Here is a 26,705-nt window from a genome sequence, read left to right as displayed (position 1 = left end):
CGAATGGTTTATTGTCCTTTCCTGACACCACTTCTCTGGGTAGCAGAGCTTGCGAACAGTTTTCCCCTATAAGCAGGCCGATATCGCACTCTATCATGGGAGCGATCTCTTCAGCAAGGTTCTCTAGGTGAGGCCATGCTCTTGCTGTCTTAGGTGTGGGAAGATGACTTAAATTGGCAGGGATAAAGTCTCTTGTGTATGTCGTTGGGAGAGGGATTCTCTTGAATGTGTAGAAGCCTCTGACTTGTAGCCCAAATAGCTTTTGACTTGTAATGACTGTGTCCCTGGATGTCAGTGTGGAAAGTTTCAACTGCACTTGTTTCTTCTCTGTGACTAAAGCCTTTTCTTGAAGAACGAATGTGGTGTCGCTCTGACTGTTACTCCCCTCGAGTTTTAATAAAGGCCGCATGAACCCGAGAGGGTAAACTTAGGTGTATTCATCTTCACGCTTCACCGACAAAACTTATGGATAACTTTACCATCTTCTGGGGCTTTCAGACAACAGGCTCGTAAGCCGCAGCACATATCTCTCTGATCTTAGCGTGTGCACCCATACAGCGTCCTCATAGCAACAAAACTATAATTTCCACACGGAACAAAAAATAAGTTCCCTCCTTTTTTCACAAAGTTTTTAACAAAAAGAAATAAACATGAAATTATTATTTATTGGCCATAAGACATTATTTATTTCAATCATATGATTTTTAACCTCTTATATATTTATAGTTTAACTGTGAACCATATTGAACTGAAATATATATGTTGCCTTTGACGGCAGCTTCACACATCTTTATGTGATTCATAATCCATTTTTTGCTTGCAACATGCTTTTGAGGAATGTTTATTGTACATCTTACATTTGTAGCCTATTATTATTATTGTATTGAATTGCATTATATGTTTTGCCCTCGATTAAAATTACAGAGCTCTGCTAAGTCATATTATTGGGAGATATTGTGACAACTGATATGTATATGCATTGTAAGTAGACTGCTATATAGTGTTATAAAAAATCTCATTGATTTACAAGCTATCAGAATTCCATAATTTTGGCCACATACTGGTAAATAAAAACAACTGAACCAAATTGTATAGGCTTTTGTTCAGTTTCAGCCTCTGAATACAATTTTTACTTCTTGCGTGTGAGCTCCATATTTTCATAATATCATACTATATGAGCCATAAAAGCCTGATGTATAAAATATAGGCCTAAAAAATTTATATGCAAACTTTAAAAAAAAAAATACAATTTAGGGTGAATTCAGGTTGATAGGAAAACTTTTTTGCCATTGAGATGACTGGGGGAAAATGTCCCTATCAACCTCAATGCATATTCTATATTTTCTAAAGGTTCTATAAACTGTTCCTTAAAAAAAAGGAAAGGAGATTTTTCGGACAATTATTTCATTTAGTTAATTGTAATAGTATTAATGTAGTTAATAGAGTTGGGCTTGCACAACAACGCACTCTGGCCTGTCATACATGGTTGTAAAGTCTGCAAATTTGCTCATATTTGCTTTTCGGCATTCCTGTGTTTGGTTTGGCAAAACTCTTTGACAGGCTATTACACACTGCAGTTCCCTCAGAGTCTCCTCAATCCTGTAAACAAATTAACAGAAGATTGAGCTCTATAAATTACTCTCGATGTCGAGGATGTCAATCATATTGAACGGACCAATAATGCCGAACATGTCTCACCCTCCGCTTTCTTATTGGACGACGTTTCTTGAGTATGATTGGTCAGTTCAGCGCCGTCAGTAGTGTTGTGATATCGCGATATTTCAGGCATATGTTCTCTCGCTGCAGCGCTGTAGCGGGCTGAGTGTGGGTGCTTGACTGCCAGTGGAGCCACCGTCTCTCTCTCAAGCGAACTGCAACCTGAGACATTGACTGTTTACATTGCCTTTTAACTTTTGAAGGGCCCGAGGAACAGTGTGCTTGAATGTTTCAAAGGTAAGCGAATACTGCTTCTTGGCGAATAGGAGTGTTTTTGCTCATTTATTTGCAGTGCTAACATGTCGACAGTGCGGTGCCTTTCAGTTGAGCACCAGGACTGCTAGCAGCTAGTCTCAGTCATTCTAGTTCGTTAAACTCTTAATTGCTGAAAATCAATAAACGACCAACTCTAGTTCCCATAGCAACATCACTGTACTCGGTCCCTTTGACAGCATGTCCTTGCGACTCTCGGGGAATGTAAAGAAGTTCATGTACCCTTGCTAATCAGTGCTAGTTTGGAATAAACAGAGTTAAAGCTCACATTTGTGTGATGACAGCTCCGTAACATTGACAGAACAACAGAAATGAGCTCTTCTGTCTCTACACGGTCTGTCAGTGTTTGTCTTGCGTGTACGTGGCTTGTGCTCTACTATATCAGTGATCGGACACTGCTCTCTCACTGATAATGAATCCCTGCAGGATTACCTCGTTTTGGCATATGGTTTTGTTTACAAGATAGTATAGATACATTGATAAGTACGTTTTGTTTGACTATCTGCTTTTCACCGAGATGACAACGGTTATTTATGCTTTTATCAGCTGAAGTGGTCCTTGGCATAGTGCAGAGATTACATGTTGAATGAGCACATACCTGAAAATGGAATTACTATTATTATTTGATTACTATTGTATTATAAAGGTGTACACGGTACTGTTTTTATAATTAAAAAAAGTTTAGTCAAGAAATCTAATTAAACACAGGTGTACATATGTGATAAAGACTTTAGACCTAGACTATAGATTAGTCTTTTTTTACGCATTCGCCATGAGGGGACATCATATTACCAGCGCCAGTCGATAAGATCATAGCAACTACATTAATACTACTACGTCTTCTTTATTTATTATATTGGTCAATTGCGGTGAGATATTTTCCAATAGCTATCGTTCACGGTCTATTAATTAGACCACTCATCCAGGTAACTGAACCTGCTCAAGTGTTAACCTATTTTAGTATTATATATTGATAAACTATATTGCTATTTATTTTTAATTAACTATTAGTAGCTATTTTTATGTCCTCATTTCTATTAGTTTTTTAAAAATGTTCTATTATTAACTATTTAACTATAGATATTTTAGTACTTCAACTTGCACTTATTTCAGTTAGTTTTCTACATTTCCTACATCCTACAGGCAACATTTCTAATTTTCTTAAAATTTTTCCCATCTATATAATATTTATATTTTATTTTAATGAATTTCCGCAAAAATTTGCATCGTAAATAGAACAAATTTTTAAAATATATTTTCACAAAAAATATATATTTTATAAACGTAACACTATACTTTGTGTTATATTACTCTGGCATTAAATTACAAAAACAGTCAACACTGCTGCCGTGAGTTTTGTAAAACAGCTACTGAAGGAATGACTGTAAATTTGGCATGATTCTCCTATCTTCTCACGGGTATAACTCATCTCTCTCTATATTATTTACTTCCAAAGTAATGCAATGGCAACTTTTATAAAAAAAAAAAAAAAGTTTGCTTTTGGAGGGAATGGGAATAATAATAGGCTATTTGCTATAGTCTCCATTATAAATCTATAGAAGTTTAGACCTCTGTAGTTCTATACTTAAGCCTTTCAACCTGAAAATGTGAAAATGGTCCATAAAGTGCAAAACCATTCTGGTGAAAGGAGTCAGGTGTTGTAGTGAAGGACGTTTATAGCAAGAATGTTATGAATAGTTCTGTGTATTGTTTCAGATTGCCACTATAGCAGCTAGCACCCAATTTGTGAGTATGCATGCTGGGCTAACAGTATCATTTGTGCATGGCAGACACCTGGAGCTGTAACAAATTGGCTGTGGTATGGGCTTTACATTAGCTAAGTGCTATCTGAAATGGCTACATGGGTCGGTTATAGTTTCAGGGATCAAATGTTCAAACTGGACAGAACAGAGTCATCATTTTTGAGCTGTGTGGAATTGGCAAATTGTCCATCTGATAGCCTCACTTGCAGAAAAGAGTCCACAAAGGTAAGATTTGTGGAACTATTTTTTAGTTCTAGGTTGTGCCAGCTCTGCTGTCTCCAGAAATAAACAAATACATATTCTGTGCTGCTCTTCTTCAAGTAGAGAGCCTGGAGTCACCACTCGGGTGTCAGTGGGGCAGTAAAAAGTAGGTAAAGTCTTCATTTCACAAGTACCGTATGTGATGTAAACCTTGGGGTGGTTAATTTGTGATGTTGTTGTTTTTTTCAACGAACTTTGAAATGTTTCTCTAGAATAATGTCTGCATTTGTGTAGTAGTAGTAGTGTGTTAAAAAAAAAAAAAAATTATTTAGTGATAAAAATTGTGAGGGAAGAATAGCTCTGGGTTTGCTGTGTTTGTTTGTAGGGCTGCACAATTTGGCCAAAGATGGTTGGCGCAAGTTGCGTTCCCAATGTTCCCAGTTGCGTTAATTCACGTTATAAGCAACCCAAACTCAGAGCTGATGCAAAGATGGAGTTGCTCTGAGATGTTAAGAACACAGTACATTTATTTATTTATTAATTCACAGCCTTTGTTATTTGATAATCACACTAAGCCATATCACGATTTCGTTTTTATTTCGATTAATTGTGCAACACTAATAGGGAGGGAGAGTGTCCCTGACTTTAATAATGTGTCTGTACTGTAACCTGTAACTGAGGCAAACAATTCTCAATGGCTATGTCACGTTCCACTGTCTCTGATCAGCTTTATCACATGCAGCACAAAGAAATTAATTAAAACAATCTAAATCCATTTTCTCACATAAGCATAACAAGTTACTCCTCTGATAACAAAACACCACCTTAAATTTTCCTGATCTCTTGCCTTACTTGTCTTTTTTATCAACCTTTTATCACAACTTAACGAGATTACTTCAAACCCCCTATAGTTCAGTTTGATTAAGAGGCATATGATATTTTGTCACACTAATTATAGTGGAAGGTACATGGGAGAATTCTAGTTGATTTTGGCCAAGGGGGAAATTTGGAGCACAAAAGAGTGTAGTAAGAAAATAGGACAAGTAAATTGGCAAGAGCTTGAACTCATTATGAGTCCTGGTTTTCGAAAGGCCGCTGAGAGTATGTTGGTGTTCAGCTTCTGTGGCTGCATTGTTATGTGGGTGGAGGAAGAAGACCTTCAGCTGTTCATAACAATAAAGCACTGTCATAGTCATCATGTGGGGAAGTGTCTACATAATGTCACTGCAGAGAATGCTTTCAGGCTACTATTCAGTACTATTAGTATTTTGTGCTTATTCTCTATGCAAAGCACTTTGAATTGCCATAGTGTATGAAATGTGCTATATAAATTAACTTGCCTTGCCGTTAGTAGTATTCAGGCTTCTATTGAGAAAGCACTATTCACCTGTTATAAAAAAAAAGTGTGTTGATTTGGAAGGCATTGTCTGTGCCATACGACAGAGTCTGTTAATGTATGGTTCTCTGTGATACTGTTGTAAGCAAGCACATGGCCAGGGCCTCCTGTGGGGACTAATAACAGTCAAATGTGGGAAGGTGGTCCCACTTGGCCCATGGCTGGACACTTCCTGAGCCCTTGGACACAGGGGGTACTTGTAATTTGGATCACTTGGATGCTCTTGATGACTGGAGAGCTGGCCAAGGAGTAGTTCTGGTGCAGGCCCTCTGCCAGCATCGCTAATCCACCGCTGCCGCTCTCCCCCCACACAGGAAGGTTTAAAGGAAACTCGAGCGAAAGCTTGCTCTACCGAACTGGGACAGAAAACACTGAGTATGTAAAGGGCGCTAATGGATTTCAGGCATCCGAGATCAATAACACCAGGAGACAGAAAAGGTTTATGGCTTTCTTGTAACCAATATGCTAACTGTGTTGCTTGCTTTGAAATTGACATTTTTCTTAATTGAGGAATAGAAGGCTGTACTTCAGCAGTGTGTATGTTCTTCTGTTTGTTTCCTATGAAAGATAATAGCCATTATTTTTACAGGGTGTGTAAAAATTGAAGTAGGGGCCGCTTTTAAAAGATGAATTCACTTTCTTAATAGCTTTTTCATTTGCTGTATGTACAGATTGTGTGTTTTGTATAGTGAGATACTCAATTATTTTCTTTGTTTTGTATCTTTTGCACCAATAAGTGCCCTGTGTTTAGACTTTAAAAGTAAACATTGTCGGACGCAAGTAATTAGTCTTTTTGAGATTCAAATGATATAAGGCTGGAATACACTACACAACTTTTGCCCAGATTTTTTCTTCATTCTAGACAAGCTGCCTGACACTAGTTATTGCTGAAAGCCAGAGCCAGTGTGCAGATTTAGAGCACTTTTGAACGATTTTACTGAAAATAGCATAGTGTATGATGGGCAGTTGGGCACAGACTCTTGTTTCCGTCCAGTCACACGATATCAAACATGTTTACAGTCGCTAGGACACATTTCTCAATACTTAGGTCACTTTTTCAAAACTCTTCACACAGTGAGCACAACAGAAGTATATGTGGGCTAAACTGTGCATTTATCATTGCTTTGCCACAAAATGCATTCAATGACTACATCTTTCAAATTACATTAATTCTTTTCTCACTTCGACACAACAACCGCCAAAACTCTGTGTACCTACAGGTCAATTTTGCACATGCTTACATACTGTTTTCAAAACTGTTAAACTTAAGTTCAAACCAATAACATAATACAAAACTGAATAAGACAGCATTTTGCCACATTTCTACAGTAATATTGTAATGAAATATATTTCAAATCTAAAAATTAAATGGTATAAAAACAATTGGACATTTGGGCCAACCACAGCTGATTCCTATTGTATCTGAATCAGTGGATGGTGTGTATACAAATTTTTGTGTACTTTGGAATTACTCCAAAAACTCCATCATGTCTAATTCATTCTAGTAACATATATTGCAGTGATTTCTAAACAGTAGAGAGGTAGAAGAAAGAAGGCATTTACAGAGGAAAACATTGTATAAAGTTTCCTGTTGTTAGTGTTTTTTAGGTCATTGTTTTGTGGGTGACAAAGTGTGTTTGTTGGCTGTCAACCTTTGCTAGTGTTATAGAAGAATGTGTTGATTTGAGACATGTACGAAGTGATTCTGTAGTTTTAGTGCATTTTGAATGTGAAACGAACTGCTGTGCCGAGCCGAGCTGAAAGTTGGTTAGGAGAACTGTGTGAAGAGTTTTGAAAAAGTGACCTAAATATTGAGAAATGTGTCCTAGCGACTGTAAAAAACTGTAATATTTCAATATGGTTTTAGAACACATTGTTTTCATTTGCACATGTCTCCTAGCAATGAGACATATGTATGGAAGTAAAATAATGCCAAATGTTTTTGAAACAAAAAAGCCTTTTGAATTGCACTACTTGAAAAAAATAAATAGGCATTGCATTAATGCTTGCATTTTAATGCATTGTAGGCTATTTTTAGGGCTTGCATTTTTATGGGCTGAAATTCAACATGGTTGAATATTTAAGCTGGGAATATTTCAATTCAAAACATTTCAAACACATTTTCATTATTAAAAATGAAATAATCCATATTCACCTTTCATATTTCACTCCCAAAATATTCAAATTGTTTAAAATACAACCTATAATATTCAACGGGCAATTTTTGGTCCATTTTATCTCGCTTTGCAAATTCGCTTCCACAAATTCAGTGGTTCAAATTCGACAGTAAATTCAACATTGACGTCCAGGAACTGCAGGAAAAGCAGAATCTCGAATCTCGTTGACGAAGACCGAGCAACAGTTAGAGCAAGCCATTCATTTATAAAAACTCATTTACAGCAATTGAGCATGCATGCATTAAGTTTTTGTGATGATTATCTGGGTCAGTATATATGCGGAAAAGATGATAAAGACACAAAAGCTGTGTTTGTTTCATTCAATAACTTCATTGTTACTTTCCCTGTGTAGCCTACATGTTATCAGCTTTCTCTACCATCAACGGGATTATAATCGGTTACCCTCAATACCTCATCATACTCAAGGATTCCCCTTCCATCTAGATTAAACGCTTAACGTAGTTTAATGGGCTAATACAGTGGTACAAAAGACAAAACTTGCACCTTATTGGGGATGTAGGCTGTACTATATAGGCTACAGGCAAGCAGATGGACTCAGAATATGAATTTAAAGGTCCCGTTTTTCACGATTCCATTTTTCAAACTTTAGTTAGTGTGTATGTTGCTGTTAGAGCATAAATAATACCTCTAAAATTATAAAGCACAAAGTTCAATGCCTAGCGAAATATTTTATTTAACAGAAGTCCCCTTTCAAAGCATACAGCGAACGGCCGGTTTGGACTACATCCCTCTACTTCCTTTTTTAATGACGTAACTAGAACAGTTTTTTGACTAATCTCCGCCCACAGGAATGCACAAAAAAAGGGGTCGTGGTCTTGTTGCGCTCCTACGGAGAAGAAGCACTTCAGCAGTGCATGCATCTCCAATTGATCCTTCGCTAAGCCACGCCCGAAAACCGCCACTGGCCAATCGTGGCTTAGCAACCGTAACTAGGCGCGGGTGGTCTGTCAAGCTTTCGAGCGAGGGAAACATGCCGACGCGTTGTGCGTATGGATTGTGCAAATCTGATACCCGGTATTCTAAAAGTTTGGACGGTGGGGTGGCATTTTTTCTCTTCCCGAAACCTAAAAGCCAAAGGGGAGAAATCCTGGGCGTGGATCAAGCAGTGTGGAGACCCATTCATAACTAAATGTCGACAGAAAAAAAAAAAACGCCTATTGCTTGGAAATAATGGCGGTTCTTTGTTATTAATGCATATATTTGAACGTAAAATAAGACGATTAAAGGCAAGACGGAGGCTCACTGACATACTTTAAAATATATTTCAGCATTTTGTTAATCGACGGCCTACTAGCGTTACCCCTGTAACTTTACCCCAATCCGATCGCGGCTCTCCCGGTGTTAGATTGATGGATAAGCTGTTTGATTTGTAATTATTAGATTATTTTCACATTTCACTTACTCTGCTGTGCATGAACATAGCTGTTCAATTTGTGTGTTTCCCATGTGAATGGCCTGCTAAGGAGGCGGCTGCTGCTTGCGCTGGGACCTAACGTTATAGGCTTTAGCTTCAATTTTTGATGAAATTATTCTCTAATCGGTTGCATATTATGTCGTGGATATATCCCTCGAATGCATACTGCTGTCCCTTTTGTCTTGCTCTCTCAGATATTTCACCTGTTCGCCAAAAATGACTAATTATCTCCTTGGGAATGTCTGACACCGGTGCATTCACACTGTAATAGACGTGGCAGCCGCGAAAGCTTGACAGGCGTAGCAACAGTAACTAAGGAGGGCGGGGCTTAGCGAAGGGTCAATTTATGGTAAGAGGCGTGACCGTTCCGGGCAACGTGCGATAAGCTGCAGGGAGGGACTTCATAGAACAAGGAAGTCATCGGGCCGTTTTTTGGACAGTGAAAACAGCAGTATACACATAAGTAAATTGTGTGAAAAATACTGGTTTTTTTTTACACGCGAAACATGAACACATGTTATATTGCACACTGTAAACACAATCAAAGCTTCAAAAAAACATGAAGAACGGGACCTTTAACACGCATATTAAGTTTTCTCTTCTATTCTCTTATATATATATATATATATATCTTAACGTTTAATTGAAGTTTCTTGGTGGTTCTTCCTGCATCCACACACAGCAACAGTGTCTCACATAAATGTTATGTAATCATCCCCTTATACATCTTTAAACACGTAACAATATATATAGGCTATATATATATATATATATGTATATGTAGATAGATAGATGTATGCCTATATGTACTGCATTAGATTAAACTGGGAAGGGTTATAGCACTTGCATATTGTTGTCCTATTGTTAGTTTAACTGTGAGTCGCTTTGGATAAAAGCGTCTGCTAAATGACGAAATGTAAATGTAAAATTGGCTTGACATTGGACATCCGCACATTTAGGGACCGTCTCTATTGTACACGTTTCTAACTTCAATAGCAAACTTCAATTTATTTGAATAAATATCAAAAATCTAAAATGTGCACATTATGCCTGACACCTGAACACTTTACAGTTGGTTTTATGACTGTAAGTCGTTCTCTTCAAATGCTATTGAAGTTAGAAATGTGTACCAATGTCGTATGTAACTTTAGAGATGGTCCCTAAATGTGTGAATGTCCAATGTCAAGCCAACTTTATGCCAGTAGCCTATATCACTAGGAAACGCTCAGCATTAAATTTTGCAAGTTAAGTTCATATTTTGAGTCCATCTGCTTGCCTGCGAGTTTGGTCCTTTAGCTATATCACTGTATTAGTCGATTAAGCTACGTTAAGCGTTTTAAATGTCCAACAGGGGAATCCTGATGTATTGAGGGAAAGCTGATAACATGTAGGCTACACAGGGAAAGTAACAATGAAGTTATTGAATGAAACAAACACAGCTTTTGTGTCTTTATCATCTTTTCCGCATATATACTGACCCAGATAATCATCACAAAAACTTAATGCATGCATGCTCACAATTGCTGTAAATGAGTTTTTATGAATGAATGGCTTGCTCTAACTGTTGCTCGGTCTTCGTCAACAACACACACTTTTGCACCTCCTGCAGATGGAGATTCTGCTCGGTAATCTACTGCTTTTCCTGCAGTTCCTGGATGTCAATGTTGAATTTACTGTCGAATTTGAACCACTGAATTTGTGGAAGCGAATTTGCAAAGCGAGATAAAATGGACCAAAAATTGCCTGTTGAATATTATAGGTTGTATTTTTAAACAGTTTGAATATTTTGGAAGTGAAATATGAAAGGTGAATATGGATTATTGAATTTTTAATAATGCAAATGTGTTTGAAATGTTTTGAATTGAAATATTCCCAGCTTAAATATTCAACCATGTTGAATTTCAGCCCATAAAAATGCAAGCCTTAAAAATACAATGCATTAAAATGCAAACATGGTTAATGCAATGCATATTTTTTTCAAGTAGTGCAATTCAACAGGCTTCAAAAACGGCATTATTTTACTTCCATACATGTTTCTTGATCGTTTCTACATCTTGAAAGTCTGGTTGGTAGTGTGTGATACTCGCGTTTAGTGTATTATGCCCAGTTTTTCTTCGTAACAATTTACAAAGTCTGCAAAGACAAGTGAATGATGTGTAGGCCCAGATTTACAAAACAGGGCAAATTAGTGTGAGAGCGCAATCCCATAAAAGCGCAGATGGGAGTGCAAAGTTCTGCAAATGATCTACTGGCGACACGCAAATTAAAGAACACAGACGCAGCCGAATCATTTCCATAATGACAAATGCAATCTACCAAGAGCAGCGCAAATTAGCGTCTGGTTTAAGACGCTTTTTTGGGCGTTAAAGGGTCATGAAACCCTAAACCAAATTTTCTGAGATTTTAACAGAGGTATGTGTGTTGAACAACATTGAAGACAATGTTAGCATCTGTTAGATTTAATAGTAGAGCGAAAATGGTTAAATTTTAGTTTTTTCCAGCTATTTTCGTCTTCCGGGTTTAAAATCTTCATCGCAGGCTGTGACGTGGCAGTGCACAGTGTAGTGCGTTGATGACTCATCGGTCTCTCATAATTATTAATGAGACTGAGTTTTTATATCCTATGAGAAGACACGGTCTCTTAATTATTCATGACACCACGTGGATCTTTCCACAGACATGGCAAACTGTGATATCGCGTAGTAAAGGAGAGAGAGACCATCATGGGACGCAAGTGCCGCAAACATTTTACCCGAGAGAGCTTCGAGAATTGGAGAATGGTGGACTTCGGCCTTGTCGATGACCAATGCAAGTTACGTCTTGCGAGTAATGCGGTACCAAGTCCTGAGGACTTTTCTATCCCTTCAGAGTGTGTGTCTAAAATGTAACCCTGGTCATTTTACTTGCCTTTTGTTAAATAAGCGGTCGTTATGAACATTTTAGATATTTCGATAATATATCAATTGTATGCTTAATGCGGGAGACTTGTGAATGTGTAGTGTTGACGTGCGGGCCGGGCGATACCGTGTTGTGTGTGTGTGTGTGTGTGTGTGTACGTGCAGGCAGGCGAGCCTGCGAAATGAATCGGGGTCAGAGAGAGAAGCGGTAGGATGTGTGTTTGGACGAACGACTGAAAACTCTGAGATTATTGTTCATTATTGATCGTACATTGTACAGAGGTCAAAATTATTGTACAAATACGATAATTATCGTACATCTGGCAACACTGCTGGCTGATGACAGTTCCCCCTCTCCCCTGCCGTGCCACACCCACTCCCTCCCTTCTTCTCACAGCCATCCACGCCCATTTAAGTTGCATTTTTCAAAAAGATTATGAGCTAGACTTGAGCTGATAGAGGGGGGTTTCATGACCCTTTAAATAATGGCGCAAATACCAGTAAATTGACTTGCGCAAAACCTTAGTAAATCACCTTGCATGATTCATTTAAATACCCTTCTCCCATAAATTTTGCATCTAAAAGGGAAACTCCTACACATGCATATGCAATAAGGTCAGCTGCAAAAAAAAACCCTGTCCACACCTTTTCAGCATTGTTTTTTCTCTGCGTTTCTTAGTAAATCCTGACAGAAGTTTTTTTTAATGCCAAAAGGGTTTGTGCTAGCGCAAGCTGTTAGTAAATCTAGCTCATAGGCCTAGTGTGTTTAAAAACGGTTTTAATAGTCGTGTAGTCTATTCCAGCCTATGGTTGGACTGAAATTCTATCTGTTAATTTTTTGCGAATTTGGAATATCAGACCTAAATAATGGGACTGTAGTTTGGCTTCATCAGGCATGTATACACGACATGGGCTACAGTTGGCCTCGCCATTGAGAGCTTTTTTCTGATAGACACATTGTGTAATGTATTCTTAAACAGAAAGAACAATGCTGTTGCTTAATTAAAAGTGCATACTGTCACTGGGGGAACTGGGTTTCATTTCTTCTTTTACTCTGGTCAGCAAGAACAATAAACTTCGTCTTGACTATCCCTCACGTTCATGTCCCATTTTCAAATATGCATTGACAAGCCTTGATCTTAGTATTTCTCTTGGGTCGTCTTTCGTCCGTTTAGCTCTACAGCCAGTGTTAGCAGTCAATGCTGGATAATTTCCGTCTGTTTGGTAAATGACAGTCATCTCATACCTTAAGGTCTGTTCTTAAAAGTCTTTCAAACTCTGTATGTCAGAGGCCTTTAATGAAGCCGTTTTAGTGCAGTGCTGCATTGTTTTTTTTTCTTTCAGATCTGATTTGCTTCTCTTTGAAATGCTGTCTTCTGTAGACCACAAATTGAGTAGCAATTCCTGACTAAATTGCTACGTACTCAAGTGTAGAAAAAGTCCTTTTTTCTTTGTTTATTTTAAAATAAACATGCTCTGCAAGTTTTTCTTTTGGTTTTCTGCTTTGTAGGCTCTAAAAATAATAACAAAACGTTTGTGTTGTAAGCTGAACTCGCAGAGGGACTGTAGACTCATCTTTTGTGCTACATTACATCGTCATTCATTGTCCATGTGGATCATCAGAGGGGGTTTGTTTGTCCTGGCAGTTGAGCCCCTTGCTGTGTCACCCGGGGACCTCCAGCCCAGTTCGCTTCACAAACGCACCCATTCATATTTTAGTAATGCCAGACTGTCCTGACCTCAATAGTTCAAATCCCACCAGCCATGCAACAGAATTTGGGCCCTGTCTACTCATCAAGAAAAACAGTATTTTAATAACAATACAGCTGGTGTTGTTCTTTCTCTTATCTATTGTTTTAGCTGCTGAATGAACAAAGCAAACGGAGGGGGTGTCGGGGGTCCAGTCTAGCAATTTTTATTTGGCAAAGCAGCCACAAGCCAGACTTCATAAGTGCGTGCCAGCTTTGTGACGTTGTCAGAGTTATGGAAGTGATCAGACTGCACACACTGGGTTTTGATTGAGGAGTTCTTATTGGCCTGCTATATTTCCTGCTGTCCAATAAGCTGTCAAGCTATTGACATGACTGTTGGACATGTCACACCCCACCTGCCCTGCTCCGCCAGCCAGCTGAGATCAGATACAAGGGCCTGGATCCTTCCCAAGCTTCTAATTTTTCACTCTCTTTAGTGCTCCATATGGCTGGGCGATATGTAAAAAATATATAAGGGCTGTCACGACTCCTTGAGTAAATTCTAATACTGGATTTTTAAAAATCCTTGATTGCAATTAGTCGACTAATCACACGTTTATATTAATTTAATTACTTAAATATTTGAATATAGGCCTATGCCTTGCGCTCAAGCGCACTCATAAAGCTTGCCGCAAAGCACTGGGAAAAGTAATGATTATGAATGTGTCTGAAAAAATAGCAAGGAGACATTTTAATTGTATATTAATCTAGTGTTTTCTGAGTCAGCGTTGGCTGCAAGGATGCCGCTGACGATGCCTTTAGAGAGAAATGCACCTTTTATACGGTATAAACCTTACATAATCATAACGGATAATTTTTAGTAGGCCTATGCCCGGGAGCCGCCATCATTGCGGAACATAAACAGTGTGACGAATCGACGCATTCCACGTAAATCTACGCCATCGATTGTGTCGACTCATCGTTCTAGCCTAGATATAATTTATACAGCGAAGACTAGGCAGTGCTATTTTACATTTGATTATTAATTTTCTCTACCTGAAAAACTGAAAATCAGTGTTTATTTTATTTGTATGTTTGTTGTATTTGTGCTGTTGCTCATCATTTTTATGATTTGTTTTTATTTTATTACTGACCGTTTACTTTTCTTTAACTACCTCTTAGTTAGGCTAGTATTTTTGGTGTCACAACCTTATTTATTAAAGTTATGGGTCAAAAACAAACAAAGACAATAACTAGGCCTATTTTACTTATTTGTTACTTTATTACTTAATTTTATTTTGTGAGGAGAACTGTTGAAGAAAATTTAACCGAACCCAATGTTAAGTTCATGGTGAAGGTGGACATTCTGGTGGGGATTGTAAGAATGATTAATGCATGCTGATGCCACATAGCAATGTCTTGCATAAAAATAAAACACATTTCATGATAATACGTTTAATTTTCTTAATTATAACATTTGTAGCACTAGTTTTAAACTTGTAGTCAATCTATAATGTACCAGGGATTAAAAAACGAAATGGTTTGTTCTGAGCAAAAACGGATAAGGTTATTTTTTTTCTATCTGGTTCTAGAGTTCTAAGGTCTCCTGTAAAGACTGCTCATAATGAAAAAAAATAATACTTTATTTATTTAGAAATATAAGTAGCCTAATTAAAATGTTATTTGTGTATTTCCTTTTTTTTTATTAGGCTGCAGCAAAAGGATAACTAATTCATTCTGTAGACTAGCCTATTTAAAATCAATATTTACTGTACGTTCACACCGCCGCCGGCGAGAGCGGCAAAATTCGCTCTCGCCGCCCTGTCAGCGACGCCGTGGAAAGATTCGTGGACGCTCTGATGCTCTGACGTATCTTTTTTAAACTTTATTTAAAGGGGCCGCGAAGCAAACAAGCATGTCGATCGTTATGTTTGCAGAAAATTGATCGATGGAAAGAACTTAACAATTATAGTGACATGTTTGATAACGAAATAAACAAATTAAAAGCCATTTGTTTGGTGTGGCTTTTGTGTTCATGTTTAAATGCTATTCTAATTTGCATTCCTGCTGAAAAAGCGTTCTAGCACGAATATCTTGCCTATTAATAATGTTGCGCGCCTTATGAAATTCAAATGATCAACCTCTCCTCTATTTTGCTTGGGAACTAATGTGGTCGGAACCTTTGTTACTTGACTGCGTTCTCTGGAATCCTCTCAAACGGAGCACATCTACATTCCGATTGGTTGCCGCCGTTTGCCGCCGAACCGCGTCATAGCTCATTTCCCTAAAGTTGAGCTGATTTCAACTTCTTCTCGCCGCTCTCACCGTCCAAGACGCGCCGCGCCGCCCTCGCCGGAGCTCGCCGCCGGCTCTCATTAAAAGTGAATGACTTCCGGCCACTTTGACGCTCTCGCCGCCGGCGGTGTGAACGCACAGTGTAGAAACAGGTGCAGTTACATAGACTACTACCATTTATTTCTGTTTAGCCTAACTTTTATTAGACTGCAGATCAAAATAGAAGAATACTTGAATGGGAGAAAGCCTATGGCAAATTTATAGGATCCAGTTTCATTTTCTTTGTCTGCAGAACAAACATAAATTGCATAAAAATTGATAGCAATGTTAAAGGCCTAGCGATTTAAAAAAAAACCCAGCAAATCAAGATGTGTAATTATGAAGAAATATTTGACAAAATTACAAAAATAAGGATAAATGATACATTTAACAGGGAGCGCAGCGCGTCTCTAAAAGTCACATACAAAGACACACATTGTCGTTACAGCAGTCAGCGCCAAACAACGGGCAAATAAAATAAAGATTTGTCTAATTAAAATACAAAAGTTATTCACAGACAAATCTCTGAGTGATTTTCTTTTTCTTTTGTTTGTTTCATTAACATTAATGACAGGTGGCAGTGGGTATATTATAAAAAATATAGGCTTCTGTCAATGCAAGGATCCAATATAGGCTACTGTTACGTTACATATGCGCTTTCTTTCTCAGCTGTTTACGTTCACCTTAGACAAAGTCGGCTGTGTTTACGGTGATATTTTGATATAATTTTGTGTGTATTTGTCCGTTCCAGCACAAGAAGACTAAGTATTTGCGCACTTTATGAGAGGCGGCTCTCTCGATTCCCAACTAGATTTCGATTCCCAACTAGGACTATGACCGAATTGCCTCGATACCATTGAGTATCAAAACATCTCTTGTGGTTTACATTTACAGTACATTTACATTTATTCATCTACGCTTTTATCCAAAGCGACTTACAAATGAAAACAATAGAAGCAGTTAAACTAACAATAGGACAACAGTTCATTTGGTTCAGTACCAAATTTGGTGAGGCATCAAGGAAAACACTAGTTTACGCCGGTTACGCCCAGAGACGTTGCTCACATGTGAGGCTGTAGTGTTGTGTCGAATTCTGACCCCCCGCCAAATTCTGACCACCCTAGTATTGGTAGTTTTAGGATTAGTTGTGGGGGAGGGGTTAAGGATTAGGGGTGATCAGGCAATCAGGTACTGACTTCAACGAGGGGGGTAACAATTTGGCAGGGAGTCGAAATTTGGCACAACACCAGCAACACTACAAATCTGATGAACTAGCCTACTCAACAGTGCACGGAATAAACTATTCTTCGACTGCAATGATGAACTGGAGCGCGTCACAAATGAGACGAAACTTCTTGCCTCAAAGATATGAGAAATAGCCAGGCATATAAAAAGCTTGAAATGTCTACTTTTAAACGAACCAATTCGAATCGAAAACAAATTGTCTCTGATTATGTAATCCAAATGAAAGGTGCATTTATCTCTATAGGCGCGTGCGTGTGTTCACTATACTGCGGAGATGACGAGTCAGCAGCGTCGACTTCATCTTTGCAGCCAACACTGTCTCAGAAAACACTAGTTTATTAATAAACAATTAAAATGTCTCCTCGCTATTTTTTCCAGACGCATTCATAATCATTAGGTTACTTTTGCCAGTGCTTTGCGGCAAACTTTATGCGTGTATTACGCCCCCAGTGGCCTATATGAGGTTTTTTTTAGGTAATAATATTTAATATAATCTTGATAAAATGGATTTCATAAAATTGGTATCAAAAAAAGTATCATTCAGGAACCTGTATCGTAGTAAAGGTATTGATATCGAAAAAAGTTTAATGTTACCCAGCCCCATTCCCAACCATACTAATAACATTTAATTCATGCTCTTGCATGTGAATAGATGTGTATGGGAACAATTGGGCTATGTAAAATATATTTTGCAACTTCCTAGTTTTATTTATTTTTTTAAACTGTCTGTTATAATCGACATTGCGATACTTGGAAGACATCGACGATATAAGATAATTTCGCCGTATTGCCCAGCCCTAGAGCTCCAGTGAGTTTTTAATAGCGTATGTCTGATCGAGCTAGTCGAGGCATCACTGACGGTTGAGTTGAGGTCACACTCCTGCACAGCTGTTGCTGTTACAAAATTTGCTGTTTTGAAACCAAAGTATATCACCTAAAAGAGTCCTGAAGATTTGAAGAGGTTTTCTTTTCTTTAGAAAACATTGTACTTTTTCTTGTAATTTTCCAATTTTCAGCCAAGATATTTTGTCCTCGGACCTCCTACAAGGATCTACTTTCACGCCATGTCGCCTCTCAATAGTTTGCAGGTATGAAGAGAATAAGAATGTGAATGTCTATGAAAGACAAGGTGCAACTGTGTAGAGCTTTGCTTTGATCTTCAGCAAATATTGTGCTGGTGATTATCTTGAAGCTTCTTAAAATCCATCAAAGGCTTGTCACATGAGAGCTTTGGTGTCTATGACAAGCATGAACCCTTTGATTTCAGATAATACAAAGAAAGTTTCACAAATCTGTAGTGCAATTTTGATGTGCTAGATTTGACGTTGGCCTGTTTTGACTGAAAAGGCTGCATTTCTGAAAAGGACAGTTCTGTCCAGACATTGTCAATTCAATTTTGTTATTGCACCTTTCACAATGCATGTTTTCTGAAAGCAGATTTAGAAAGATCAATGCTTTAAACCCCCCAGTGACAAGAGCAAGAAAACTCCCTCCCTTCCTATATTATCTATCCTCTGGATGATACTTATTTGTCCTTTATAGTTCTAGCCATATAATTAACAGACTAAGGCAGTAAAGAGTACTGGAGGAAAGCTTTGAAGTCTTAGGCCATGTTTACACGGAAACGATCTGTAGAGAAAACGCAAAAGTGGCGTTTCGTTTTCACTTTTTATTCTGCGTTTAGACGAGCGTTATGGGGGGGACATCTGCGTGCATATGGAGACGCAAAAGTGTTAGAAATGCGATGTAGTATGCACTCCAGGCGGCTAGGTGGCAATGTGAAGCACTGCCACACAACAACAACAAGTCCGTGCGCCTGCGTACAACCTTCCTTCTACTTCTCTCCCTAGTAGCGCGAAATTGAAAAGACTCTTGGACGTTTATCAGAGCTGCTAGGGCAACTTGAAGGTCCGACGTATGGAAATAATCCGACATGTTGGTTGTTATTTTCCTGTACTAGCGCATGCCTGTGACGTAAATGCGTACGCGACGAGAGCCGCCATGAGCAGATTTGCGTTTTTACCCGTTTAGACGGAAACGCGACGGTGGAGCGTTTTTAAGATTTCCACTCTGGAGGGTGGTTTCACTTTTTTGCGTTTTTAAGCCCCAAAAACGCCGTCGCCGTGTAAACGAAAGGCACATCCGATAAAATATTATTACGTTTTCACCCGGAATCGTTTTCGTGTAAACAGGGCCTTATAGTGTTATTGAAGGAAGGGATGCAGAAAGTAGATGAAGTAGCTCCACACACTGTTTAGGTCTCACAAACACCTCTTGAACCAGTTCATTTAGAGAGTCAGTTAAATGAGTTTAGTTTCTATAAAAAAAAAACCTTTCCATTGTACATTTTTAACAGGCAAACTATTCAACCACAACTATATCAAGCAATTATGTTCTTGGCAACTTAAAAAAATGGCACCTAAATGTTTTAAAGTCTACAAGAACTGATGACATTATCCTGACATTATCCAAGATATTAGTGCATTAAATATACATAAGATCACATTTAGCAGAATAAAGATATTGATCTCAAAAATCTATTTATCATTGCCTGAGTCCCTCAGTGTTTGCAATAAGACTGTATTATGACAATTGATGTGTCCTTGTTTCCAAACTTCTATTTATAAAGTTTGGCAGTTAAACACACTTTTTCCACAGGGAGAAGTAATGCTTTTTTACAGTGCTTCACAGGGGCTTTCGGAAAAATCCCTTCAAAGTGCACAGCTCAATCGTATGCACTTATTTGCCCATCTCTCTGCATGCATAATAGCTCTTTTTTTAAGCGTCCTTTGTGCTGCTTTGTCTTCTTTGGCTGATGGAGTGCTTTGAGGTCAAGAGAACCACTAGGCCTATTTATCAGGCCTTCTTTAGTGAAACCTATAGGAGAGTTCTTGAAAAGGACATTTAGCTAGCATTTTGAAGCTATGCTTAAATGGATCCCTGAGCCTGCTGCCTGCCTAAAAGTAAGTCCTGTTTCATGAGGTCCAAGTATTAGCCTGCTTGCAGCCTTCAGTCTGTTGCAGAGAAGAGGAACAGTTAGGGTCTAAAGGGCGTTGGGCAATGTCGGGCCATTTTTGAGTGTCTTGTCGGCTTAGTGTTCTGCACCGTTGGCTGTAGTTGGATGAATCGGCAGTGAATCTTGTCAGTGAGAGAGATCACCTTGATTGGCTGTTCACCTTAACCGATCAGCGCGCGAGAAAAAAAAAGGAACTGACGAAAGCAAACAAACGACGGAGTAAAGAGAGAACACAGTACAAAATCTTGTCATTTCGTCTCATTTGAAAAGTGATTTTAATAATAACATGGCTTTTTGGAATCAAGATGTCGAAGCTACACGAATCCTTCTGTAATGAACGAGACATTGTAAACAATGGTAAAAACAAGCGCTGCTTGCTTCGTATATCCACAGTTCTAGCTCTTCCGGTTTCTCTTTTTGAATGCTGAATACAGACTACTGCCACCTGCTGATATGGGAGAGTTATGTCCTCTCGCATAGGCGCAGAATTTAGTTGGCCGTAGTCTGTGCAAGCTCAACTTTTTTGCCCTGACGCCGGTGACGCACGCGAGACAACGCCACAGTCGGCTTTCATCAGTGCTAGTTCTTTGGCGTCGGCTTGTTGTATCCCTAAGAGCAGTTCATATGAACTTTTACTCACTTGAATGCTTCAAACTAAAATAAAAATGATCCGAACTGACAATTTCAAGCAGTGGTCTGAGTATGGTTTGCTGTAAGTGAAGCGAAAGTGTGATTCACTTCTAACATGTTTTCTTAATGCAAAACCAAAGAGTAAAGCCACTTATTTCAATCTAACAAGATTGAATTTGCCTCTATATTAAAATATATTGTGTTTTATTTTAAGGCTTTCATTTTATCTTTTAGGTTTTAGAAAATAAAACGATAAAGATTATTTTGATGCCAAGCAACAATAAAAGATGGGCACCTGTGCTGGTGATCATTATTTAGGGTGCTGATTAACCAGCACCCTAAATGCTCAACCAGCATGAATAAAATTTTTTGTCTTTTTTTTTTTGACTGTCCTTATTTAACTCAAATAAAAAATAAAAGTAATCATCATCATAATTCACAAAAATGATGAAAGGAAAATTAACTGAGGCCCTGTCACAGCAAGTGAACAAAAATGAGATTTGAGGCAAGGTGTGGAACAGTGTGACTGTAATAAAAAACCTTTTTCATTTTGTTCACTTTTTGGTTCATTTCAGTTCAGTTCCTTTAAAATTTAAAGGAACTGAACTGAACTGAGTTTGATTCTTTTAAGACTTTGTGGGAAAACATCCTATATCACCTCTTTCTAAAAAAACAGCAACTCTCAAACAAGTTTGCAAAGTTACCAGCTGCGATAATGATCGGAAACGGAATTGTCTCTATTTGATGATTGCTTTCAAAATAAGACTGTTGTTTTTTTCTTTGGCAAGAAATAGAGTTGTTGAGAAAACAGAGTTTTCACCATGAAGTATTTTCCAAGCAGACAGCCTTGAAATAAACCCTGCTGTGCATCCTGTCTTCAGATATTTTGCAGAGAAACACACGGGCATGGAAATCGTAAACCTTGCAAATACGTTTTTGTGCTCGCTTTGAAGAGGAGCAACAGCTTAGAAATCTGTTAATGTGGTGAGTGCCCTGAAAGCCCTCTGACTGAAACATGTCATTTCCACAGGAAGTTTAGATTCAGTTCCAGCAGTCTACATCAAAGAACGCTCTGAAATCTGAAAAAGCTCTCTGTGGACGCAGGATGATATGACTCATATTGGTGGATGATTACTTTGCTGTGCTGTCCTTGTGCTCTCCCGTTAAGTGCCCTTAAAATACAGCTGAGATTTTTCAGGATTAGATTTCATCATGTCAGAATTGTTTTAATAATCAATAGAGCGTTTTATTGGCCCTGTCTTTCTAATTTGCCGTTAGGTGCAGACAAGAGTGAGTTTTTGTATTTTGTACCGTGCCAGTTTATTCCAGGTTCAGAGGGGTTAAAGCACATTTTCACCTTCAAATGACCCACGGTATTTCAGTCATGCACTAAAATTCTTCACTTTGCTCCTCATAGTGCTTTACTGCAGGCACACACACGCGTTCTCAGAAACCCATTGCACTAGTTAGTTGTCTCTCTCCCTGCAGGCCTGTGGAATATTTCAGCCTGTTTGGAGAGTGGGGGCTGGGGAGCCCATGTGGGCTCTCTCACTAGGGAACAGAGTTGTTCGCATGCTCAGTAAGAGGATTTTGCTCCCTGTTGACTGTCATGATGCCAGGTTGGGAGCTCAGCAATGGGGGGTGGGGTGGGGACCTTTTATCAGAAGGTTTAGAAGACAAGTATGGTTGAGAAGTCAAGCGGCTTCCTTAGATCACCTTTAGCTCATTGCTGCTCCAGAGACAAACAGAAAGAAGAAATCTGCATTCTGTTTTATGAATATTCAGGAATGTTTTAGCATCTCCTTGTTAATATCAAAACTAATATCAACTTTCATACCAAGGCCTGGTTGCAAAAACTTCCAAGACTAGTCTTACAAGTTAGTAGTCATAAAAAAAATATATATATATATGTTAGACTGTTCATAAACTTTTTAACTAGTCAGTTATATAAAAATGTAGATTGGTCTTATTTTATAGGCTACTTACTGTAAGACTGTTTGCCCCTTCCCTTGGCTTATTTCTAGTTGGTCAGACTAGTTCTTAGGACACAGTCTGTTTATGCAACTGGCCCCAGTTGACGGAGCTGTAGCTCAACTCACTGTACTTGCGTTCTTGTGTTCCTGTGATTTGTTAATCATTTACTGTGGTTTTTAGTCCTTGATAACCAAGACATCTGGAACACATGAAACACTTTTTAAATCGTTTTGTTGTAAGAAGTTAACATTATCTTCTAGACTGTCATCGTTTTTGTTTTTGAGCATGAGAATGAGTTGTAGTCATGCAAGTATCAGAAATATTTGATCATTATAAATGGGCCATTATTGGCACCACATAACGTATAGTTTTCCATCAAAGTATAGTTCTTAATTTTATAGCTGGCATGGAGTTTCATTTATGAGTGTGAAATAGCCTGTTGTTATTGCAAATTACAAATAAATGATTGTGTATATATAAAATATTCAATGTCTTAAAAAAATAGATAATTTATATTCCACTTTTTTTTCTTCTTTTTTTTAAATGTTGGCATGTCAAGTATAAATATCTGAAACACTAATCAAGCTCGCAGAAAGAAAACCTGAATAAATTGAATATTTATATACATTTCATGTAGGGAGTGTTTTTGAGAGAGTTTGATGAGATGGACCTAAGTATAATGCAGATTTAGCCTCCATGCGTTGATGTTTTTGCATTTGTGCTCATGGTTTCTGTCGCAGTCACTCATGTTCGGCCTGTGAGAACTTGCCATATGCTGCTGTCTGAGCGCATACCAAAGACTTTATATAGACTCTGATGTGTCAGCGCTGTTTAATTCTGTTTTGTTTGCTAGTTTGTCGTCTCTAATTAATGTTTTGAGTGGTTCTGACTAGTCATAATGGTTGTTTGAGTAAGCTCTGTGAAAACACTGGGAAAAGCTCTGAAACGGCTGGCTATAGTGTTGCAAGTCCCTGCTTTGGGATTAAAGATAATTCCTAAATGTCACCCTCTGTCACGCGCTTCATCTTATCCATCAGAAAGGACTTTCTTTGTTCAGTAGTTTTTCTTTTTGTCGCTGTTAGATAAGCTTGGCTAATCAAGCCGTGGCGGTCCTCTGAACGTCTGTGTCTGAACTCTTTCCTGATTCTACATCGGTTAAAAAAACGGAGTCTGAGCTGCCAATGATGAGAATTGGCTTTATGATGAGAATTGGGAATGATTTTAGTGACACATTCATCTCAACTCTGGGATTAATTTAAGATGATTTAAATGTCCATAGAAGGAAGGAGAAAATTAATAAAACGCAGTGAACCTATTATAAAATATTATACTTGACATTGTGCATTTTTGTTTCTGAATGTGTGAATTCTTGCATACCTAACCTCATATTAATGTGCAGTTATTACAGCCTCCTGTTACAGGGCTCCTTTCCACCTTCTTTCATTTGCCTTTTATTTGTGTTCTATATTATATAGGAATTTATCAGTATTGCTCTCTAAATGTGACTTTTATTGTTATCAGTGTCGGTCTAATATGTAAAATAAGCCGCCTATATTTAATCAAATTAATTTGCGCACATGATTGTAGGACCCTACATTTCTAAATGACCAACCTCTTTGTTCTTTTATTTTACAGATGCTATGTTATATTATTCTTTGTTATAGACTTAACAACAAAGACATATAATATAAACAAAGGCACTTACTAAAACCCCTATTTATGTTTTTTTCTACTGCATTTCTGTGTTTACTAATCTAGTTTATATTTTAACCTTGACATTGTGTAATTTTAGGTTTTGGTATCGATCAAAGTACTAGTGTTGTTCTATTGTAAATAGTGGATTAGGTGTAATGGTATTTGTCCCGAACCGTCACGGTATGGACTAATGGTTCTCTGTAAAAATTCTAACCGTACCGTTCTCCACTCACGGTTCGGTACGCATTTGCACCGCGGTTCATCTCAGATCTGATATGGTTTGTTGAAAATAACAAAGCCTATAACAGCCAGTTCTGCTAATGTATGTTTCTTTCGAATGGTGCACATGCTGGCTCCCCAATAATACATTACAACAGCGATAATCAAAAAAATGTGCACAAAGCAGTCACTCTTTGTAAACTTTGTTCAATGAGAGTGCCGTATGCTTGAAGATGACCAGTCATTTACGTCATCATCACCCGGGTGTTCATAGCGCGCGAACGCAGGCGAGACCTTCACAGCACATGTTTCTATCTGTGTTTAAAACTAAACTCATTTTTAAACCCTGCCAATTTAAACATTTAAGCGCACGACTTAAAGAGAACTCGCTCACGCTGTGTTTGTGTGTGTGCGTGTGTGTGTGTTTGTGTGCACACTCATCCGAAGCACGCAAATCTTAGACAGCGCGCAAGTAGGCTAGTTCTCTTTCAAGTGTTGTGCTAGAACAGACAAATTCACACAAAAAATGTGTCAACATGCCCGTCTCGATTATCCCATCAGACATAGTCCGTTATGCCATAAGTGAATTTATACAGTTGAGAAAGACAACACATATGTAACAGTAGGCTATCAGTATTTTGGATATGTGCGTTATGTCAGCAGCCTAATATTCCTGCTGTCTGTGTTTTTAATGGTAATCAAACAAAATACAAGGAAATCACTCACTGCTCTTGATTGAATTGGTTTTGTAACTTTAGTGAGGATTAATCTTTAATTTATACAGTCAAATATGTAATGTTATTTACATTTGATTACTTTTATTCAATTTATGTACCTGAAAACTAATGTTAGACCTACCTGAAAAACCTGAAATGCACAAAATTTAATTAGTATCTTTGCTCTATTTTATTTATTTGTGCTGTTACTTGTAGTTAGATTATTTGTTCTTATTTTCTTTATTTTTATTTGACAGTAGTCCTTTTTCCCCTGAACATAGCACATACCGAACCGTACCGAAACCGTGAACCTAAAACCGTGATACAAACCGAACCGTGAGCTATTTGAACCGTTACACACCTAGTATGGACGTCACAATTCGGTGCATACAGTCAGACAATGAATATGTAGTCAGTCACAGGTGAAGCGGGTCTGCACGGTAATGCAGCGCTGTTTGCTAACCGCCACAACAGGAAAAAGAGCAGAAGAAGAAGAGACAGTCTATGCACCAACCCAAAACAAGAGTTCAGATGGCATGCAAGAGCTTGCTAGTAGCCTATACACTGAGTTACGATTACTTTTTTGCGATGCGCTCCACTAACTTTAAAGTAAGGAATCTGGGCGGCAGAAAACGGCATCCTGTTTGTTTTCTTTATTGCACAAAGCCTCAAAGACCCTTTACCGTATCTGTATGACCATAAGGACAGAGTATTTTTAATTTGGCATTGTGCCATCAGGAATCAGAAATGTATCGAACCGTGACCCCAAAACTGAGGTACGTACCAAACCAAGACTTCTGTGTGCCGCCTTTTGCATAAAAACAGCATTAAGAAACTGACAAACAGTACAGACATGCTAGAAGACTTCCAGCTGTCGTTTGCAGCCTCTGTGCAGAGAAGCTTTGTCACAATGACAAGAATAAGAATTTTCGACAGTTCTTCTGTGCTTTTGGGGTTTTGTTTCAAGCATTTGATTTGTGTGATGTCAGCCCCAGGCTTGGTAACATCCATTTGCTGCACTGAAAAGACCTCAGGAGAGACTGATGGGAAGACTTGATTCCACATGCTCGCTGAAGATCATCATCATCTTTATCTATGAAACTGCTTCTTCCATTCTCTCTCTCTCTCTCTCTCTCTCTCTCTCTCTCTCTCTCTCTCTCTCTCTCTCTCTCTCTCTCTCTCTCTCTCCTCTCTCTCTCTCTCTCTTTCTTTCTTTCTTTCTTTCTTTCTTTCTTTCTTTCTTTCTTTCTTTCTTTCTTTCTTTCTTTCTTTCTTTCTTTCTTTCTCTCTCTCTCTCTCTCTCTCTCTCCTCTCTCTCTCTCTCTCT

General features: G+C 38.3%; 1 protein-coding gene across 1 annotated transcript in view; it reads left to right on the top strand.

Annotated features, from left to right (window-relative positions):
- The first annotated feature begins 1,813 nt into the window (after window positions 1-1,813).
- The window catches only part of glceb (glucuronic acid epimerase b), a 76,435-nt gene continuing 51,543 nt past the window's right edge, over window positions 1,814-26,705 (top strand). Inside the window, exon 1 of the mRNA XM_056247933.1 lies at window positions 1,814-1,953. The gene's annotated coding sequence lies outside the window, so the exon portion shown is untranslated. The remainder of the gene's footprint in view (window positions 1,954-26,705) is intronic.

This window comes from Rhinichthys klamathensis, unplaced genomic scaffold (genome assembly GCF_029890125.1).
Source record: "Rhinichthys klamathensis goyatoka isolate OS25496 unplaced genomic scaffold, OSU_Roscu_1.1 h1tg000051l_1, whole genome shotgun sequence".
Taxonomy (NCBI): Eukaryota; Metazoa; Chordata; class Actinopteri; order Cypriniformes; family Leuciscidae; genus Rhinichthys; species Rhinichthys klamathensis.
The sequence above is the reverse complement of the archived record's forward strand: the minus strand, read 5'-3'. Positions and strand labels throughout refer to the sequence as shown.